This window comes from Medicago truncatula, chromosome 6 (genome assembly GCF_003473485.1).
Source record: "Medicago truncatula cultivar Jemalong A17 chromosome 6, MtrunA17r5.0-ANR, whole genome shotgun sequence".
Lineage (NCBI taxonomy): Eukaryota > Viridiplantae > Streptophyta > Magnoliopsida > Fabales > Fabaceae > Medicago > Medicago truncatula.
The window spans coordinates 19,937,204-19,954,134 of record NC_053047.1 but is presented as its reverse complement, the minus strand read 5'-3'; the positions used below and the strand labels follow the sequence as shown (position 1 = coordinate 19,954,134).

The following is a 16,931-nucleotide window of genomic DNA, read 5'->3' as shown; positions in this document are numbered from 1 at the left end:
CTTGCAATTAAATATTAAAAACAAAGACGTTTCCACATACTTTTTCAACCAAGTTTTTTGATCTTTATGTCGGATGTTAATTATTTGTGATTCAAAATAATAAGAGATGTATTTATTCAAAAAAATAATAAGAAATGTGTTTTTATCAATCTTACTTCACTTGCAAATGAAATATTTTCCTCATTATCATATTATGATTTTTTTTTATAATCATAGTCTGTTTTTTCATGACTAAATTAAATACTAAAGTATTATAGAATAATACTTATTATAAAATCAATATATTTTAATGCGTAAAAATTCTATATATTAAAAGAATTCCAATTTTTTAAGTCTCTAAGGGCATCTTTGATGGGAGATATTTTGCTTAATATTTTGCTTAATATGTAAATCTTATTAACTACTTTCATTTGAGAAAAAATAAGATTTTTATTGAGATGCAAGGCTTCTACAACTCTCTCTCTCTAAAAAAAAGATGTACTGATAGATGTTCATAATATTAATTTTTTTAATAAATAGTAATAAAAAATACTACTATACTTCAAAAAAAAATAGTACTATATATTAAAGATTGTTGATATTTATTCAGAAGTCCTAGCTCAACTGGCAAAATGCCGAAATTGTTAGGCCGGATGCCATGACCGGGGTTCGAACCCTGGTACCTCCACTTGTGTGTGTGAGTTTATAATGGCTTTGCCATTTCGTCTATCTACCAAAAAAAAAAAAAAGATTGTTGATATTTTGTCATAATTGTGATGGTGTACTAATATTTATTGTCAAATAAATAAAGATAATGTATTGATTGAGTCCTTGATAAGGATTCATTATCAAATATTTACAAATCAATTTTTAACAAAAACAATTATTACAATTCATTCTTATTAATGATTCGATACATTATGATTACGTATTTGGGAAAAAAAAGATAATACATTGACAGATAATTGCTTTATTGTAAAAAAATAAGAAGATAATTGTTGTAGATAATTTTTGACAGTCAATCCGTATTAACAATCAGTAAACTTAATTATTCAATATTCACATAAAACCATTATTAATTTTAAAAGGTAATGTAAATCATATTATTTTGATTAAATTAATTTAAAATCATTAATATATTATCTTATACATTTATTGGAGAAAGGAAGGTCTTATACATTTATTGGAGAAAGGAAGGAGAATCACATGATTTTTATGCATTAATGATATGTAAACTATTTTTTTTCCTAGATAGTCAACTTATTTGAGAAGTTTGTATATATTAAATAAATTTTATACAAACATAATTTTAAGCATATATAAAAACGTTAAATAAATTAAAATATATTTTACGAACTTTATTGGTATAAATATAATGTTAAAAATATAAACATCACCCAACAAAAAAATTATAGTTTAAAATTTTCGTACATGATCAAATGTACTATATCTTTAAGCTCAACAAAAAAAGAATGGGTTCAAGGTTTGCTTAGAGGTGAATCAAGTATGCATGGTCATGGATGGGTTCACGAACCAATTTATTAACATAATGTCCTTTGAAGGTAAGGGTTTGCTTCGAGGTGAATGTTAAAAGAATGACATTTGTACTATATCTTTTTCACTCCGGCAGATAAATTTTACATTTGTAGAATTGTATATGTATTAATGTGCAAGATATATATGCATTAATTCTAATATTTATCTTTTTTTACTGTCAATAATCTTTAAATAAGCATAAAAAAATCCTATTTTCTTTTTAAAAAAAATAAACACATACTTTGATAACCATTGAATAGCTTCTAAGCCATCATAAAAAATCATGTTTTATTTAAAAAAATAAAACTCATGAATTAAGAATTAATTGCATTAAAAGTAAACAAATTGTAGAAAATTTGAAATGCTTCAATCAAGGTAATCGCAAAAAACAAATTCAAGGAATACTTTAAATCACTCAATAATGAATATGTATGTCTCATTTTCTTATTTCTATTTAATCTTAACCCTCATCCCGTTCTTCAATTCATGTTTCTGCTATTCTTGGTAAACAATAGATCATTGAACCATCATTAAAAAAAAAAAAATCAAACCAAGCAAGTTCTCGGAATCAAGAGAATCAATCAGAGTATAAAATAAAAAATTTGGGACAAATAACTTATTTGATATTATGTGGTTGCTAATTTAAAATTTAACCGAAAAAAATTATGGTCAACCTTAAATTTTAAATGAAAGTTAAAAATAAGGTAACTAATTAGTTGTGGAAATTTCTACTATACTTATAAATGGTTATTATAGTTTTTTATTTTCAGGAATTTCAATTTTTATTGTTTTTATTATAGATTTTTTTATTATATAAATTATTTGAAAAGTATTTTTTTTTTGTTACTTTGGTGGGAGAGGTGCAACACAAGGACTTTCCAGGAGGTCACCCATCCTAGTACTACTCTCGCCCAAGCACGCTTAACTGCAGAGTTCTGATGGGATCCGGTGCATATATGGAAATTATTTGAAAAGTATTGATTTCTATAATCCTAATGTGCATTAAATCAGAATTAAAAAAGATATTTTATCAAAGGATAAAGAATGACAATTGGATATTTAAATGTTTGAGTTTTAATAAGGAAAATAATACATAATAAAAGAGAGTACAACGGGTAGTCTAACTCATATTATACCATGCAAACCATCTCCTTTTTCTGAAAAATAAAATAAAAATATACCTGTTTTTTGTCCTAAAAAATAACTGTTTTTTAAGTAAAAGTGGGATGAACACTTTCAAAATGTCATTATTTTTTAATGAACTGAAGAGAGTTCCATTGATGAGGGAAATAAAATCAATCAATAGTAAATGACCACTAACATAGGAAATACAATCATTTAATTCCTTCGTCGTTTGTAAGAAAAATTATTCAATAAAAAAAAATTAAATTTAAGCAAACATAAGTTTATGATCGTCATGGGTATAAAAAAAAAATTAATTATGGATGATGATACCTATTTAAAAAAAAAAAATTAAGCAAACATGCTTCAGCATCCACGCCTACAAGTGTTCACGGGATGAGTCGGTTTTCATTGTAATCTATTACCCGATGCAATCAAGTTTCATTAAGTTGGATCAATAAATAATTACACGTAATTTTTTTAAAAAAAAATGACATTCTATATTATAAAAATTTCAAGACTTGGACTAGACTCTACTAATTAAAATTTAAACATTTGAGTTTAATTGAAACACTTTGAATCTCTATGACATGGACCAAGTATATAATAGTGTAAACACTAGGTCAATGCGTAGAAGAAACGCGTTGTATAGCTCAGATACAATGTTAGATGAACAAGGATGGATACATCGCTGTCTGAATGCAGTAAAAAATAAACAAGGCTCTCCACATCTTTGTGAACGAGTGTGGGTAAAGAAGTTAGTTAATGAGAGTATGATCCGTTTTAGAACATGGAATAAAGGCACCCTTACTTGAACATATATGGAAATAGTTACGGCTATGACTAAAGTGAAGATTAATTTTATGTCCCAACAAGAAACTATGTGGATATGTGAAAAGGCAAAAGAACTAGATAGTTCAAGATTTAAGCATTGATAATCTGGAAAAGTTAGATCGAGAAATGGTGTAGGCATTATTGTGGATAAGGAATTGAAAAAGAATATTGTGGATGTAAAGAGGATGTGAGATTTGATTGTATCCCACAAATTTTTAGTTTAATAAGTCATCTTTATTTTTTATTTTTTTTTAAAGGAAATACGACATCTTTAATGTTATGAGTGTTTACTCACCTTAGGTAAGTTTGGAAGAATATTCTACAGTTAAATTTTGGAAGGATTTGAAAGGTTTAATTCAAGATATACCACAAGGAAAAAATGTTTTTCTAGGAGGGGATCTAAATGGGAATGTAAGGAGTGTTTGATAAGTTTTAAAGGCGTGAATGAGGGTATAGCATCGGGGACATAAATGCATAGGGTAAATCCATCCTAAATTTTTTGTTGTCTTTTAATCTTACTTTAGGAAAATAAAAAGGAAATTTATTACATACAAGAGTGGGATTTCATGTTCTCAAATATATTTATTTCTTATTAGGAATTATGACAGAAATGTTTGTTTGAATTTAAAGTTTTACATGGAGAGATGAGAGGAATTATTTCTTATTTCTTATTTCTCATATAGTATTGGTTATGGATGTAAGGGTTAAGATAAGAGCGGAGATGAGAGGCCATGATTGTGATACAAGGATCAAGTGGTGAGATTTAAAGGATCAAAACCAAAGTGTTTTCCTACAAAAAAATTTGAAGGAAGGTTATGTTAAGCTACATAGAAGCGAAAATGATACGTGGAACAAGATGACATATGAGATTAGAAAAGTAGCAAATGAGAAACTAGAAGAATTAATAGGTTTTGGACCTATCTAGGAGTAAAGAATCTTGGTGGACCCAAAAAGTTCAAATTAAAGTGAGAATCAAAAGAGTTCTTCACTAATAAAAAATAGGGATAAGGGTGATACATTTGAAGACTATTACACATTAAGAAATTTAGTACATTCAAACCTTGATGACAAGTTTGTTTTTCGAGGGGTGTATTTTTTAGGATATAGTAAAGGCTGATTAGAGTAGTTTAAGTAGTTAAGAGGTACTTTTTTTAGGATATAGTAAAGAACAAACTAAGAGTTACTAACTCTACGATACCATTCAACATTTTCCACATTTTTTAAGCTGATATGTTTAAATATAAAGGATTCTCATATAAAGCTAATATTTTTTTCTTTCTCTTCAACATGCACACATATGCATGCAAAATGTTAATATTAATTTCGTGACTTTACATTAAATATGTAGATCTGCATATTGGTGACGATGACTTGAAGAACATGTGTCTGATTGAAATTGAAATGTTGCTTAAGGAAAACGGGTTGTCGCTTATTGATTTCAAATCTATGCCTAGGCCAAACGCAGCAGACATGCCAAATTTCAAAAACAAGCTTATCGTTGATGATCTAAATTACAACAAAGATGAACTGGAAAAGGCACACGCTGATATGTTACTGATGCTGACGGATGAACAAAGATGTGTGCATGACAAGATCATGGAGTCCGTTTGTTCTGACGACGGTGGTTTCTTTTTCTTATATGGTACGATGGTACTGGAAAAACCTTTATATGGAAAACATTGTCAGCTGTTGTTAGATCGAAGGGGGGGTTAATTGTATTGAATGTTGCATCTAGCGGTATAACGGCTCTTCTATTACCAAGTGGAAGAACCTCGCACTCGAGAATGATCCCCAAAATGAGTTTAGACATTTCGGTGGAATGACATCCGTTTTAGGTGGTAATTTCTGTAACACCCCGTTTTCCCAACATTAAAATTTCATAAATTAATCAGAGTAAAACACCTTAAACGGAATGTTACACTTATTTTCTTGAAAATCATAAATGGAATAACTAAATAATTATCCTTTAAATTTCAACAATGTAATAATTAGAACTTTGCAGCGGAATTAATTCAACGACAATAAAAGCTTCAACAACATGTTCCAAAATTGATACATAAAGGAATGATAAACATTGATGAAATCTCGTCATTACGTAATTTTTATGTACTTTTTATCACATTTTGGAGTTCACAAAGCAACTTATGTAGCAAGAAAAGTAGAAATTCTGTAGAAAATACAAAGAAGCAAATCTTGTCACGATTTCCAAAAAACGTGCCACTATTTGAGAAGACCAAATCCAATTTCGACATTGAAGAAATCGTGTCACGATGGGCGAATCGTGACACGATTGGAGGAAACCCTAATTCAGTAATTTGCGATTCAAAGAGAATCGTGCCACGATTAACTTAAATCGTGACACGATTTTTGGCGAAATTCTGTGCCTATTTAAGCTGAAGACTATTCTGAAAACAAGGGTTACGATTTGGAGAGAGCAAAGTGCGATTTTGAGACTACAAGACGGCGAGAAGGGCGATTTCTTCACTCTTTTACCAGTTCATGTATGTATTGATTCCTCTAATGATTATGTTATTTGTAAACACCATTATGAGTAGCTAAATCCATTAGAGGTTAGGTCTGAGATGATTCTTTGTAACCCTAATTGATTCATGTTGCTGTGAAACTCTATTATTTGTGAATGACAATCTAGTTTTTATTCAATTCAATTGTTCTTAATGCTTTTTATATCCTGATCAAATATAAATATGATTTAGTGAGAACGAATGACTACTGACCATAGCTTTCGACTTAGACCTAATTGAATTGTTCTAATAAACATGGTTAGTCTAGGAATGGATAATCCTTTATTAGTGATATTAGGTTAACGTGCTTAAACCTTCAAAGGTTAGCAGACCACCTAAGAAATTAGGAGTTGTAACCCTAGAAGAGGTTCCTAACTCAAGGGATTGATTAGGACTATATTGTTAACTATCGCAAAACTAGTGACTCTTTCACAAGAATAGGTGCAGTATACCAATTAGGGGAACATAGATGATTCGAAAGACCTAAACTCATCTCTCTCTTATTCTTTAAACCAATCTTTATTTTCTGTTATTGCTTATGCAAACAAACCAATCAACTGCCTAGCGGCCAATTAAAAGAACTTTTATACATCTTAAGTTACAACGGAATTGAATTATTGAGATTAAAACCAGTCCTTGTGGAACGATATTTTTACTACTTCGATAGTATTTGGTACACTTGCCAAAATTCTATCAAACATAGCAACAATTTCCCATCCCGTTACGCATCAGAGCCCTAAGACACTTGAGCGACCATTCCTACTAATCTTTAATACCTGCAAGTTACTCATACGAAGAGCAACATTTCCAAGCAGATGGGGTGAGATTTCACAAAACAATAATATTAAACATATAATTCAACAATTATATTTAACAACATTATAAACTAATCATAGATAGTAATATAATCATATAGCACTTCATTAACAATTCAAATCAATTTCGATTCATTATTAACTCCTTATTCATCACGTTTTATACACCAACATTTAGCACATAATAATCAAATCATAATCATCATCATATATTAATATAAATGATGAGATAAAACCGCAAGTGCACGGTCTTACCGAAGTAGTAATAAAAATAGAGTGTCGTTTCGACAGGGAGTTATAAATTCAATTAATTTTAAATAATGGTTAGATTGAAAGTATAGAAAGTAGAAGGTTGTATTTTTGTATAATTAAAAGAAAATAAAATAAAAGAGGTGCATTGGGATTATTGGTTCATCTAATTGACAAGTCTTTCACAAACCAAACTATTAAACTTATAACTTTATGTTAGGCCTAACTTCTAAAGACAGTTTCTCTTTTGTTCCTCTAGCAACCAAGCCTATTTCGCTGACTTGATTACTATTAGCTTTTGGTCCTAAGTTGCAACGAAGCTTATTTCGCTGACTTGATCACAATTTAGAATCCTTGAAGTTCGAAACTATATGTCTCAAAGATTGTAAAGACTATTTCGCTGCCTTTACAATCTTTGTCTAAATTCACTTGTTCGAATATCAAAGCTCCACTTTCGTTTTATGAATTGATATTTGAGATGATGGATTAACAATTATCAAACCCTCCACTTTCGTTTCCACAGTTTGATAATGGTTAATTTATGTTAAAACGGTGAATTTAGATTAGAGATTAGGGTTACATAAGATTAAGGTTTAAAGCTTGGTTTGATTAGGATTATGTCATTTAGACTTATCCAACAATCCCAAGACAAAGAGAAGTCTACTCACCAACGTTCATTGTAGACATGGAGAAGAAGAGAGAAAGCATAAAAGTAAATGACAAGAAAGTAAAGGTGAACTTTTATTCAAAGAAACAATTGTCACTTAATATTTCAGAGAACAAAAGATGAATATTTGTGACGGCTAGCTACTCTATTTATAGTTTACATTCGACTTAAAATCTAAGCAATCACTAGAATGTTCCACATGTAAACTAAAACAGAGTAGCTTAAAATCTAAGCAAAAACAGCAAAAGTAGTTCTAGAGTGTGGCACGGCCGTGCCAAGCCTAGCACGGGCCGTGCCAAGTTTTTGACTTGAGAGAGATATATTTTTGTCTCCGAATCTTCGTACCAAATCAGCTCCAAAACCCCTTTCTTTTGCTCCAAGACTCAATCCATCAAATATTCGTTCCTGAAATATAACAATATGCAATTGTAGTAAAATAGTTCAAAAAAGAAATAATATTAATATAAAATAAACTTAAATCTAATTAAAATGAAACTAAATAATATATTAAAATAGATAATAAATGACTCATCAAACTCCCCCATACTTGAATCTTTTCTTGTCCTCAAGCAAAAGGCATAAATATGGTAGCATAAACAATATTATCATATGACAATTTAATTAATACACATGTCTCCTCAAGGGCTTTAATTTCCAGCGTACACTAATCACAAACTCAAGCATTTCTTGTAAACCTTATTCAACCCAACAATCAAGTTTCAAGTGAGTGCGTATATGTAGTCCAACCCTTTTCTTGCTCCTGTATAAGATATATATTATGAGGAAACATGTTCTAATCCTAGTACTAAACCAACCAAGAAAAACTCTTTCTTCATTTCATATAAGAGAGATGGGAGTGTTTGCGATTCTTTGATCTTTGCCATTTACACATTTGAACATACTTTATTTAAGGAAACAACACCTTCACGTAGGAAGTCGGAGGGCCTACCCCCTTCCCCAATCTAGATTCAATGGTGCCCCTTAAAACATCATCTTCACGTAGGAAGTCGGAGGGCCTACCCCCTTCCCCAATCTAAATTCAATGAAGCTTTTTAAAGTTTATGAAGATAACATCACTTTCACGTAGGAAGTCGGAGGGCCTACCTCCTTCCTCAATCTAGATTCAATGATGCAACCTTGAAATCAATTTGGCTATTTTGCTTTCTATAAACTCCCTTATACTAACTTATACTACTTTTACTTTGAGGATTTTTAAAGGTCAACATACCACTAAAACTAGAACGCATTTCCTTAAAATACCTATTCATACACTTACTCAAGGGAAGCAACTTGTGTTTTTCTCATTGGAGAATTTAGTCACTTTAAAACAAGATGTGGGTATGTCAAGAAAACTTAAGACACAAGAGTTTACTTTCATGTACAAGAAATAACCAATTAAGAGGAGACAATAAAAATTTATGTCATGATATTTTTCAATAAAAACAAGCTACTTAATCATGTCTTTCACAATAAAACAAAACAAAAGAATAAAGTTCAAGGGAGTTTGGAAACACTACGACTCAAGACACTTTATTAGGCTCCCCCCACACTTAGGAGAAGCATTGTCCTCAATGATTTAAAAGAAGAAGAAGAAAAAGAAGAAGATGATGAAGAAAGAAGAGAAGTAGAGAAGAGTAGAGGAAGAGGAGAGCTCACAATTTTATTGAAGTCCATAAGGTGGACCTTGGAGGTGAAGGTGTTGCATCATGTATCAGAACATTTGATTGTTTTATTCATTTATTTAATTGCCCCTTAGGACATCGTTTCTTAGCCCGATCATTTCAACACCTTGTCTTTATTGCTCGGTACATATTCTTTGAACTTTGGTTTGCATCCATGCCCACCGTTCATCATTATGGTTTCCACCGGCTTCTTGTTAATGGTGCAAGTTTGCACCTACCTCCTCTTCATCACCACCATCATTACCATCATTTTGTACCTGTGGGTTAGTGCCAACATAAAAATTTTCTACCATCTCCGGATTAGTAATATCTGAATTAGGTAGAATAATCAAGAAATAACATTATTTACTCTCCACTCATATTGGTAATTGTGAGAAGGGCCATGGATTCTTGAAAAAAACATGGTAGTGAGGGTTTCTAAGTAAAGATAGTAGTTTCCCTCAATCCTATTTATCCCTTTGTTCACATTTACCTCAAATTTTCTAACAATGAAAGTGATGATTCCACCTACCACTATATCACCTTTATATCCGGTTTCTTTCTAGTGATTGAAACTAGATAATAAATCAAATAATAGCAAATGTTAACATGGTGGTTATAAAGCATAACCCACAACATAAACAGCTCAACAATCCTCATCAGTCCTACCTTTTTTTCTACCCCATATGGTGCAAGCCATAACCATGTGAAGGTACCTAAGCACAGGGTTGTGAATTTATTCAACAGCCTAATCACATGTTCATCTATTTCTAGTCTATCCATAGCATTAACATCAAGGTACCTGCGAGCACTACAACATTTTGACTCTACGAGAACGCCTAATTTTTCTTAGGTAAAAAAATTGTTCTGGTAGAGTATTAAATACAACGGTTATTGTATTCTGTTTTGGTAACATATGGACTTTTTTCAATTTGTATGCCACCCCTCAAAATCGTTGTGGAATATGGAAGGAGAACGGATTTTTGTAGGTTATTTTTGTAAACAAATAATAATCGTTTTGATATACTTCTTAATTATTTTAATAAAAATTATGGTAAAATAAACTAGAATAGATCGAGCAATATGAAACAAAATTTTCCCCTTCCAGTTCAAATAATAACAAAGAAACTTCTTGAAAAAAAAAAATCAATAAAAAAATAAAGTAATTCAATCTCAAAACGAAAAACCTTCTTTGCCCAGGTGAACCACTCAATCCCTGAAGCTTTCGAATTCCAATCCTCAAACATGGAATTCAGTTCTTTTGAAAATCTCCAACCATCTTTCACGGTTCCCAGAACCCTGAAAATCCCCTTTCTTACTTCTTCGATTCTACCCTCGAATAATCTCACACCTCTTCCGAAAATTCTACGAATCCTTTGGGAAATCTATGTTGTTTCAAAATTTCAGAGCCCGCATCTTGTTCAAACAATCTCTGAAGGCCGTTGCGGCGACGACGACGTTTGCTGTGATTGACGAACGTAACGGATCCACAAAGGAATATTTGTTGCTGTGATTATTGCTTTAATTGCCTCTGTTCAATATAGATTGTTAGGTTTTTTCTTTTTGCTTAAATGTTAAACAAATTCTCCTTCTCTAATGTTGTTGTTTGTTTTGTATTGTCTATTGATAGAAAAACATTGTGAATTGTGATTGTACGATGGCTTTGAATTTTTAAAGTATCAATTTTTTTCAATATTCATTAACCATGTTGTAATCGATGGCCTTTTAATTGTGTAAAGCTAGTTACTTGTGCACAATTTTTTTTATCAATTTTTATCTCACTTAAAATTTAGGCTTTTTCCTTGTGCACATTTATCTCACTTAACTAGTAATGACTTGAATTTGTTAATAGACAAAGTAGTTGAATAACATGGGTAATCACAAGTTACTAAATTATTCAACTATTTATAAAACTAGGAAGCTTAATTACCTTCTCTAAAACAGAGTTGTGATTGAACTAGTGTCTATGAAGCACGGATATAGACATGGATACTGCACATGACACAGACACTAACATGCCTAATCCAATGAGTGTCCGTGCTTCATAGAATAGTGTTCATATGCTTAGAAAATGAAAGTTACTTCCCTTTCTTAAAAGTTGTTCGTCAATACTTTCCACCATTTGAAGTTGAGAGGAAGCTAGAAACTTTCTATGATAATCTAGTGTAGAATTTTGCAACTGTTCAGATTGGAGGTTTTATATGCTAGAACTTTGTATGATAAACTTTATATATGTGAACATTTCCTATTACACTTCCACATATAGTTAGCTAAAGCTACATAAAGTGTGTAGAAACTAGCACATTCATGTGTGTATACGTATAAAATTTTCAAGACAAGTATCCGTGGTTGAACAAATTCTATAATTGATCTATAAAGTGATTAATTGATTTAACAACTGGCACCATTCTTTGGTTTTTACATTATTAATTAACCACCTAATTACTGTAGTGGTTCATTAGTTTATAAACTTGAAGAGCTGCTGCTAAAGTGAGAAGATTGAGACTACTAGCTGATTCAATGGCGTTGATGGGATGAAATTAGATTTTGCGGACAGTCAAGAGTAGTTTGATCTCTTTAAGAAGGTATTTATATAGTTTAAACTTTGTAATTTTATTTTTATTAGCTGGTAAATGGGGGAGTTGGGTTTTGTTGCAACCAGAGAATGGTTTGATTTGTTTGAGGAATCAAATTAATTTCCCCATGACCACAGATTCAACACTACTCGTTTCGGCCTAGCCATTTCCAATCAAGGCCACACATTACTTTCCCTTAGCTTCTGAGTATAGGAGCTAGTTTGGACAAGAGCCAATTAATTTCAAGCACTATCTCCTTGTTTATCATTGTTTATCAATAAAACTATGATTAATAAAATATTTCACACCATATTTCTAATTCCTCTTGTAAGAGAGTTAGTAGTATCAAAATCAGTTAAGTTGGTGTAAATTTTTTATGAATCTTGATTCTCTAATCAACTATAATAGCCTAGCCCTAGATATACTCATTAATAGTAACAGATTCACTTGAGTTAGTTTAATTGTGTTGAAGAGCAGATTTGTTCATGTTTGTGTCTTAGTGACGTATTTGTTTTGCTTCTGTATAAAATCAAAGACAATTGAATTGATGCACTTTATTAGCTCTTTAAAAGATCAACAATTTTGTGATTGACAATGGCCAAAGAACTAGGTTTATATGTTTTTTTCCCCATATAACTTGTTGTTGAGTCATGTAATTAACCTTCTCTTTTTGTTTATATGTATTGTATTTGTGTTGGGTCAAGTACAAGCTTGTGATTGATATATGGTTTTTGGCGAAGGATGTTGGAGTATTGGACATAGTCTATGTTGCATAGGTACAGGTACGATACTTGGTACGCGAATACGACAATTTTAGAAAAAGTAAGGGACGAGTACGTCAATAAAATCATAAGTTTTGTCATAGAATATAACATGAAGGAGTTAAATTCTTCAATTCATAACAAGAAAATCACATTAGAAGTTTAAAAATTCGAAATTTAGAGTTGGTTACAACAACAAAGAAACTCAAATGCACAAATAACACTCACAGTATAATAATTAGTAAAAATGGAGTACCACGATAACCATACGCGTACCTGGTACGGGTGTGTACCCGATACGGGTACTTCACCATTTTACAAGTACCCATACTTCAGAAGACGTAGTGATTTGTGTGCTTACTCTTAGTTATAAGTACTTTAGTATGTCTTAATTATTTCTTCTCCATATATCATGTCTTAGGGTATACTGTACATTAAAGACAAGTCTTTTATTTTAAAGTATGTTATTTTGATAGATATATGATTGAGAAGTATTTGACTTTCTCTAGTTCATGATTTCAGGAAAGGTTATTGAACAAATAAAAGAAAAGCTTTTACTATCTGATCAGGACCTACATACTAGTAAGTTGGAGCAAGGCTTATGGTTTATAACAATAGACAACTTTTGAAAACCAGTCCAGGTAAATTTTCAATTACTTTGATATAGAATTACATATTGTTGATGTTGTGATCTTGGTATTGTTGGTTGCATTTAATGTCTTTTAATTCGAACAGTTACATGTATGTTAGAAAGTTAAGATAATCACATAAAATTAGGGATTATAAGGCTCATGCTTCCACTGCTGGCACTATTAATAGTTGATATTTTTTTGGATATTATGGTGTAGAGCAAAAACACTATACGGTCTGCTTCTACCTTTTGTATAATTGCAACAATGTAAAAAAACCCTCTAATTTAAGAAGACTAAGTTTTTTTCCTCTGTGAGTGTCTATGATTTGTTGTAGCTGACAGGTGGTTTGCAGAAGTATAGTTCCGAAATAGGAAATTGGTCTTTTACTCTTAATTCTTAAGATTCTTTTATTGGTGGTTGTAAGACTCATATCTCCACTATAGTATGGAGTGCAATATAGTTATGTTGATGGTATGAGTGAAACTTAATAATGTGTGAAATGGAGAAGTTGTGATGCAATATCAATTTTGTGTTAGTGTGTGTTGGTGTTAGAGTAGAGAAACCTACTAGTTTAGTATTCTCATATGAGAAGAAGGATAACAAATGTCTAAAATATATAGTTTAGTATACTCTATTGTTGTGTCTCTTTGGAAGGGAGTGGCTTTGAAATTACTACCTCAGTGTTTGACATATATAGTTTAATTAATTATTGAACATATTTCTTTTATTTTGTAGATGAATGGCTAATGATGATATCGATGAAGAATTTCAAGATTTAGAAGTACAAGAGATGAAGACAGATGTTTATGTTCAAGTGTACGTTATTTGGATTGTGAAAATGATAATTGACATTTTGAGTTAACAATACCCAATTAAATATTCGAATACTTTATTGTGATCAATGTTATTTTGATACATATATGAATGATATATTATTGACAAGTAGTTGGTATGTAATTTTGAATTTAGGATTATATTAGAATTTTGGATGTATAATATGTTACTGAAGTTATTGATCTCTAAGTCAAATAATAAAGTTTTATTTTTGACGAATAGAGTAAGTGTAATAATAATATAATTTAATGCAAATTATATTTTAAAAAAATAAAAATGTATTCACAACGGTGAAAAACCGTTGCGATAGCTTACAATAGATATTTAAAACTGGGCTTTAGAGAACGGTTTCAGGAATAACATCAATCCAAAACCGTTTGGATAACACCAAAAATACTGTTCTTAATATGAACCAATTGCAACGGATTTTTCGTTGGTGACGACTTAAAACCGTCGAGGTTGTGAAAGGGTATCTAAGACTACGGATTTATCTATGTCGTTGCTGTTTGTGGAAAAAACCGTCTCGGTAGGATAAGACAACGCCTCGGTCTGCCACGACCTGAAAACCGTTCAGGTATTCTACGGAAACAGTTTTTTCACATTACAGAACAGTTTTTTAGCGTCCTCATACGATGGAAATGTTGTTGTGAAGGAGAGATAGTTCTAGAGATTTATACCTATTTCTTAGCTCGGAATTCTTGAATTGGATCCCATTATTCGGGTTGTTGATTGCTTCTTGCTTGCACCACTTTCGGAGGCTTCAATCTCCTCACTTTTCCTCTTTGATGCCATTAACCTAGTTGACTTGGTTTAGCTTTGGGTGGATGAATGTTGGTGAAGTTTATGGAGGAAGGATGAAAGAGGTTATTTTGGTTGAATAAGGGAAAAAAACAATTATTTTGTTTTGGCTGATGGGTTGGCACGGCCATGCTACCACAGGCACGGGCCGTGCCAACTCTCTGGGAAAAAGAGTGAAGATTTTTTTTTTTGGGTGGGTTTGGTTTCTGGTCAACAGCTTCAAATTTCTTTCACTTTTTTGCATCATATTTGGACAAATACCTACAAAATAAATTAAAATAACACAAAACAAACAAAGTAAAAGCAATAAAACTCATGGGTTGCCTCCCACGAAGCGCTCGTTTAGAGTCATTAGCTTGACAATCAAGAGGTTCTCTACCCTATACCCAATCTTTCCCAAAGGGATAATGGCATCAACCTGGCATTCTCTCCCAAATCACACATGACTTTCTCAATGCTTTCGGATCCTATGACACAAGGTATAGGAAAACTTTCTGGATTCTTAAGTTTAGATGGCAATTTGTTTGGAAGTATTTCAATAAAAATTCTAAACTGGTCATCTAACTTGGATTTGACAAAACCTTGTGTTAATGGATTTTTAGGCTCATGAGGTGGTGAAACAAATGGCTTTGCGTTCTCTCCTATAGTTTTCTCACTTTGAGGCTCATCACTTCCTATATCTCCCTCATTGTTCTTAATTTTCACAACGGGGTCCTCTAATTGGTTACCATCCCTAAGAGTAATAGAACTTATATGGCCTTTGGGGTTGGTTCCAGTTTGACCTGGAAAGATCCCGGTGGTTTGAGAGGTAGCAGTCACGTGTTGGGCCACTTGAGAGATTTGGGTTTCAAGTATCTTATTGTGAGGTGCTATGGAGTCTACCTTGGATGTGATTTTGGCAAGAGAGTCATTCAAAAATCTAGTTTGGTTTTTAAGCTCTTGGAGTTGCTTGGATTGATTATAACATAATTTTCCATTAAAAGTTCCAAGCTGGATTTTTGAGGGACTCTTTGGTTGTTTTCATAACTGGGTGGTGTTGTTTGTTGTCCAAAAAGATTTTGAGGGGTTTGATAACAAAATTGGTTGCTTCTAAACCCTAGATTATATTGAGCATAATTTACTTGCTCAGGACCTCTAACAACACTACCTAGTTGGAAATCAATGCCAATATGGCCAAATACACCACAAACTTCACAAGGAGGTGATACAGGGGCAGGTGTGACAGCACTAGTATTCATTGTATCAAATTTTTGTGTTAGTGCGTCAACCTTAGCAGTTAGATGATCAAGGAAGGAAATTTCGTACATATCTGCCTCTTTTTTAGAGGGTGAAGAAGCATTGATGACTCTCTCACTTGTCCACTGATAGTAGTTTTGTGCCATGCCCTCGATCAAATCATATGCTGCTGTGTAAGTTTTATTCATCAAAGCTCCACTTGCAGCTGCATCAACATAAATTTTTGTGGTATACAACAGACCATTATAAAAGGTGTGGATAATAAGCCACTTCTCTAAACCATGATGGGGCAAAGCCTAAGCATTTCTTTGAAACGCTCTCACGCATCGTAAATAGATTCACCATCTTTTTGAGTGTATTGAAAATGCCTCACCCTTAATTGAGCGGTTTGAGAAAGGGAAAGAATTGGGCAAGGAAAGCTCGCCTCATTTGGTCCCATGAAGTGATAGAACCAATTGTCAATGAATGAAACCAAGCACTAGCTCTATACCTTAAGGAAAAAGAAAAGAGGTGCATCCTTACGACCTCTTGGTTTGCCTCCAATGTTCCACTGAGTCTTAAAATATTGAAACATGAAGATTCGGATCCTCAGTGGGTGATCCGAAAAATTGATTTTGCTGCACTAGATAAATAAGTGCAGGCTTTATTTCAAATTTAATACCCTCAACCGTTGGGTACACAATAGCATCGTATGGCTCATCTGAAGATG

The 16,931-nt window shown here is 32.0% G+C and overlaps 1 long non-coding RNA gene and 1 pseudogene across 1 annotated transcript; both read left to right on the top strand.

Moving 5' to 3' along the window:
* Positions 1-12,337: 12,337 nt before the first annotated feature.
* Positions 12,338-14,252, top strand: LOC11440660 (uncharacterized). The gene is made up of 3 exons (XR_003012779.2): positions 12,338-12,743; positions 13,245-13,363; positions 14,090-14,252. It is a non-coding gene; the product is annotated as an uncharacterized lncRNA (long non-coding RNA).
* A 2,246-nt stretch (positions 14,253-16,498) lies between these two features.
* LOC112416123 (uncharacterized) lies at positions 16,499-16,579 on the top strand (annotated as a pseudogene).
* Positions 16,580-16,931: the final 352 nt, after the last annotated feature.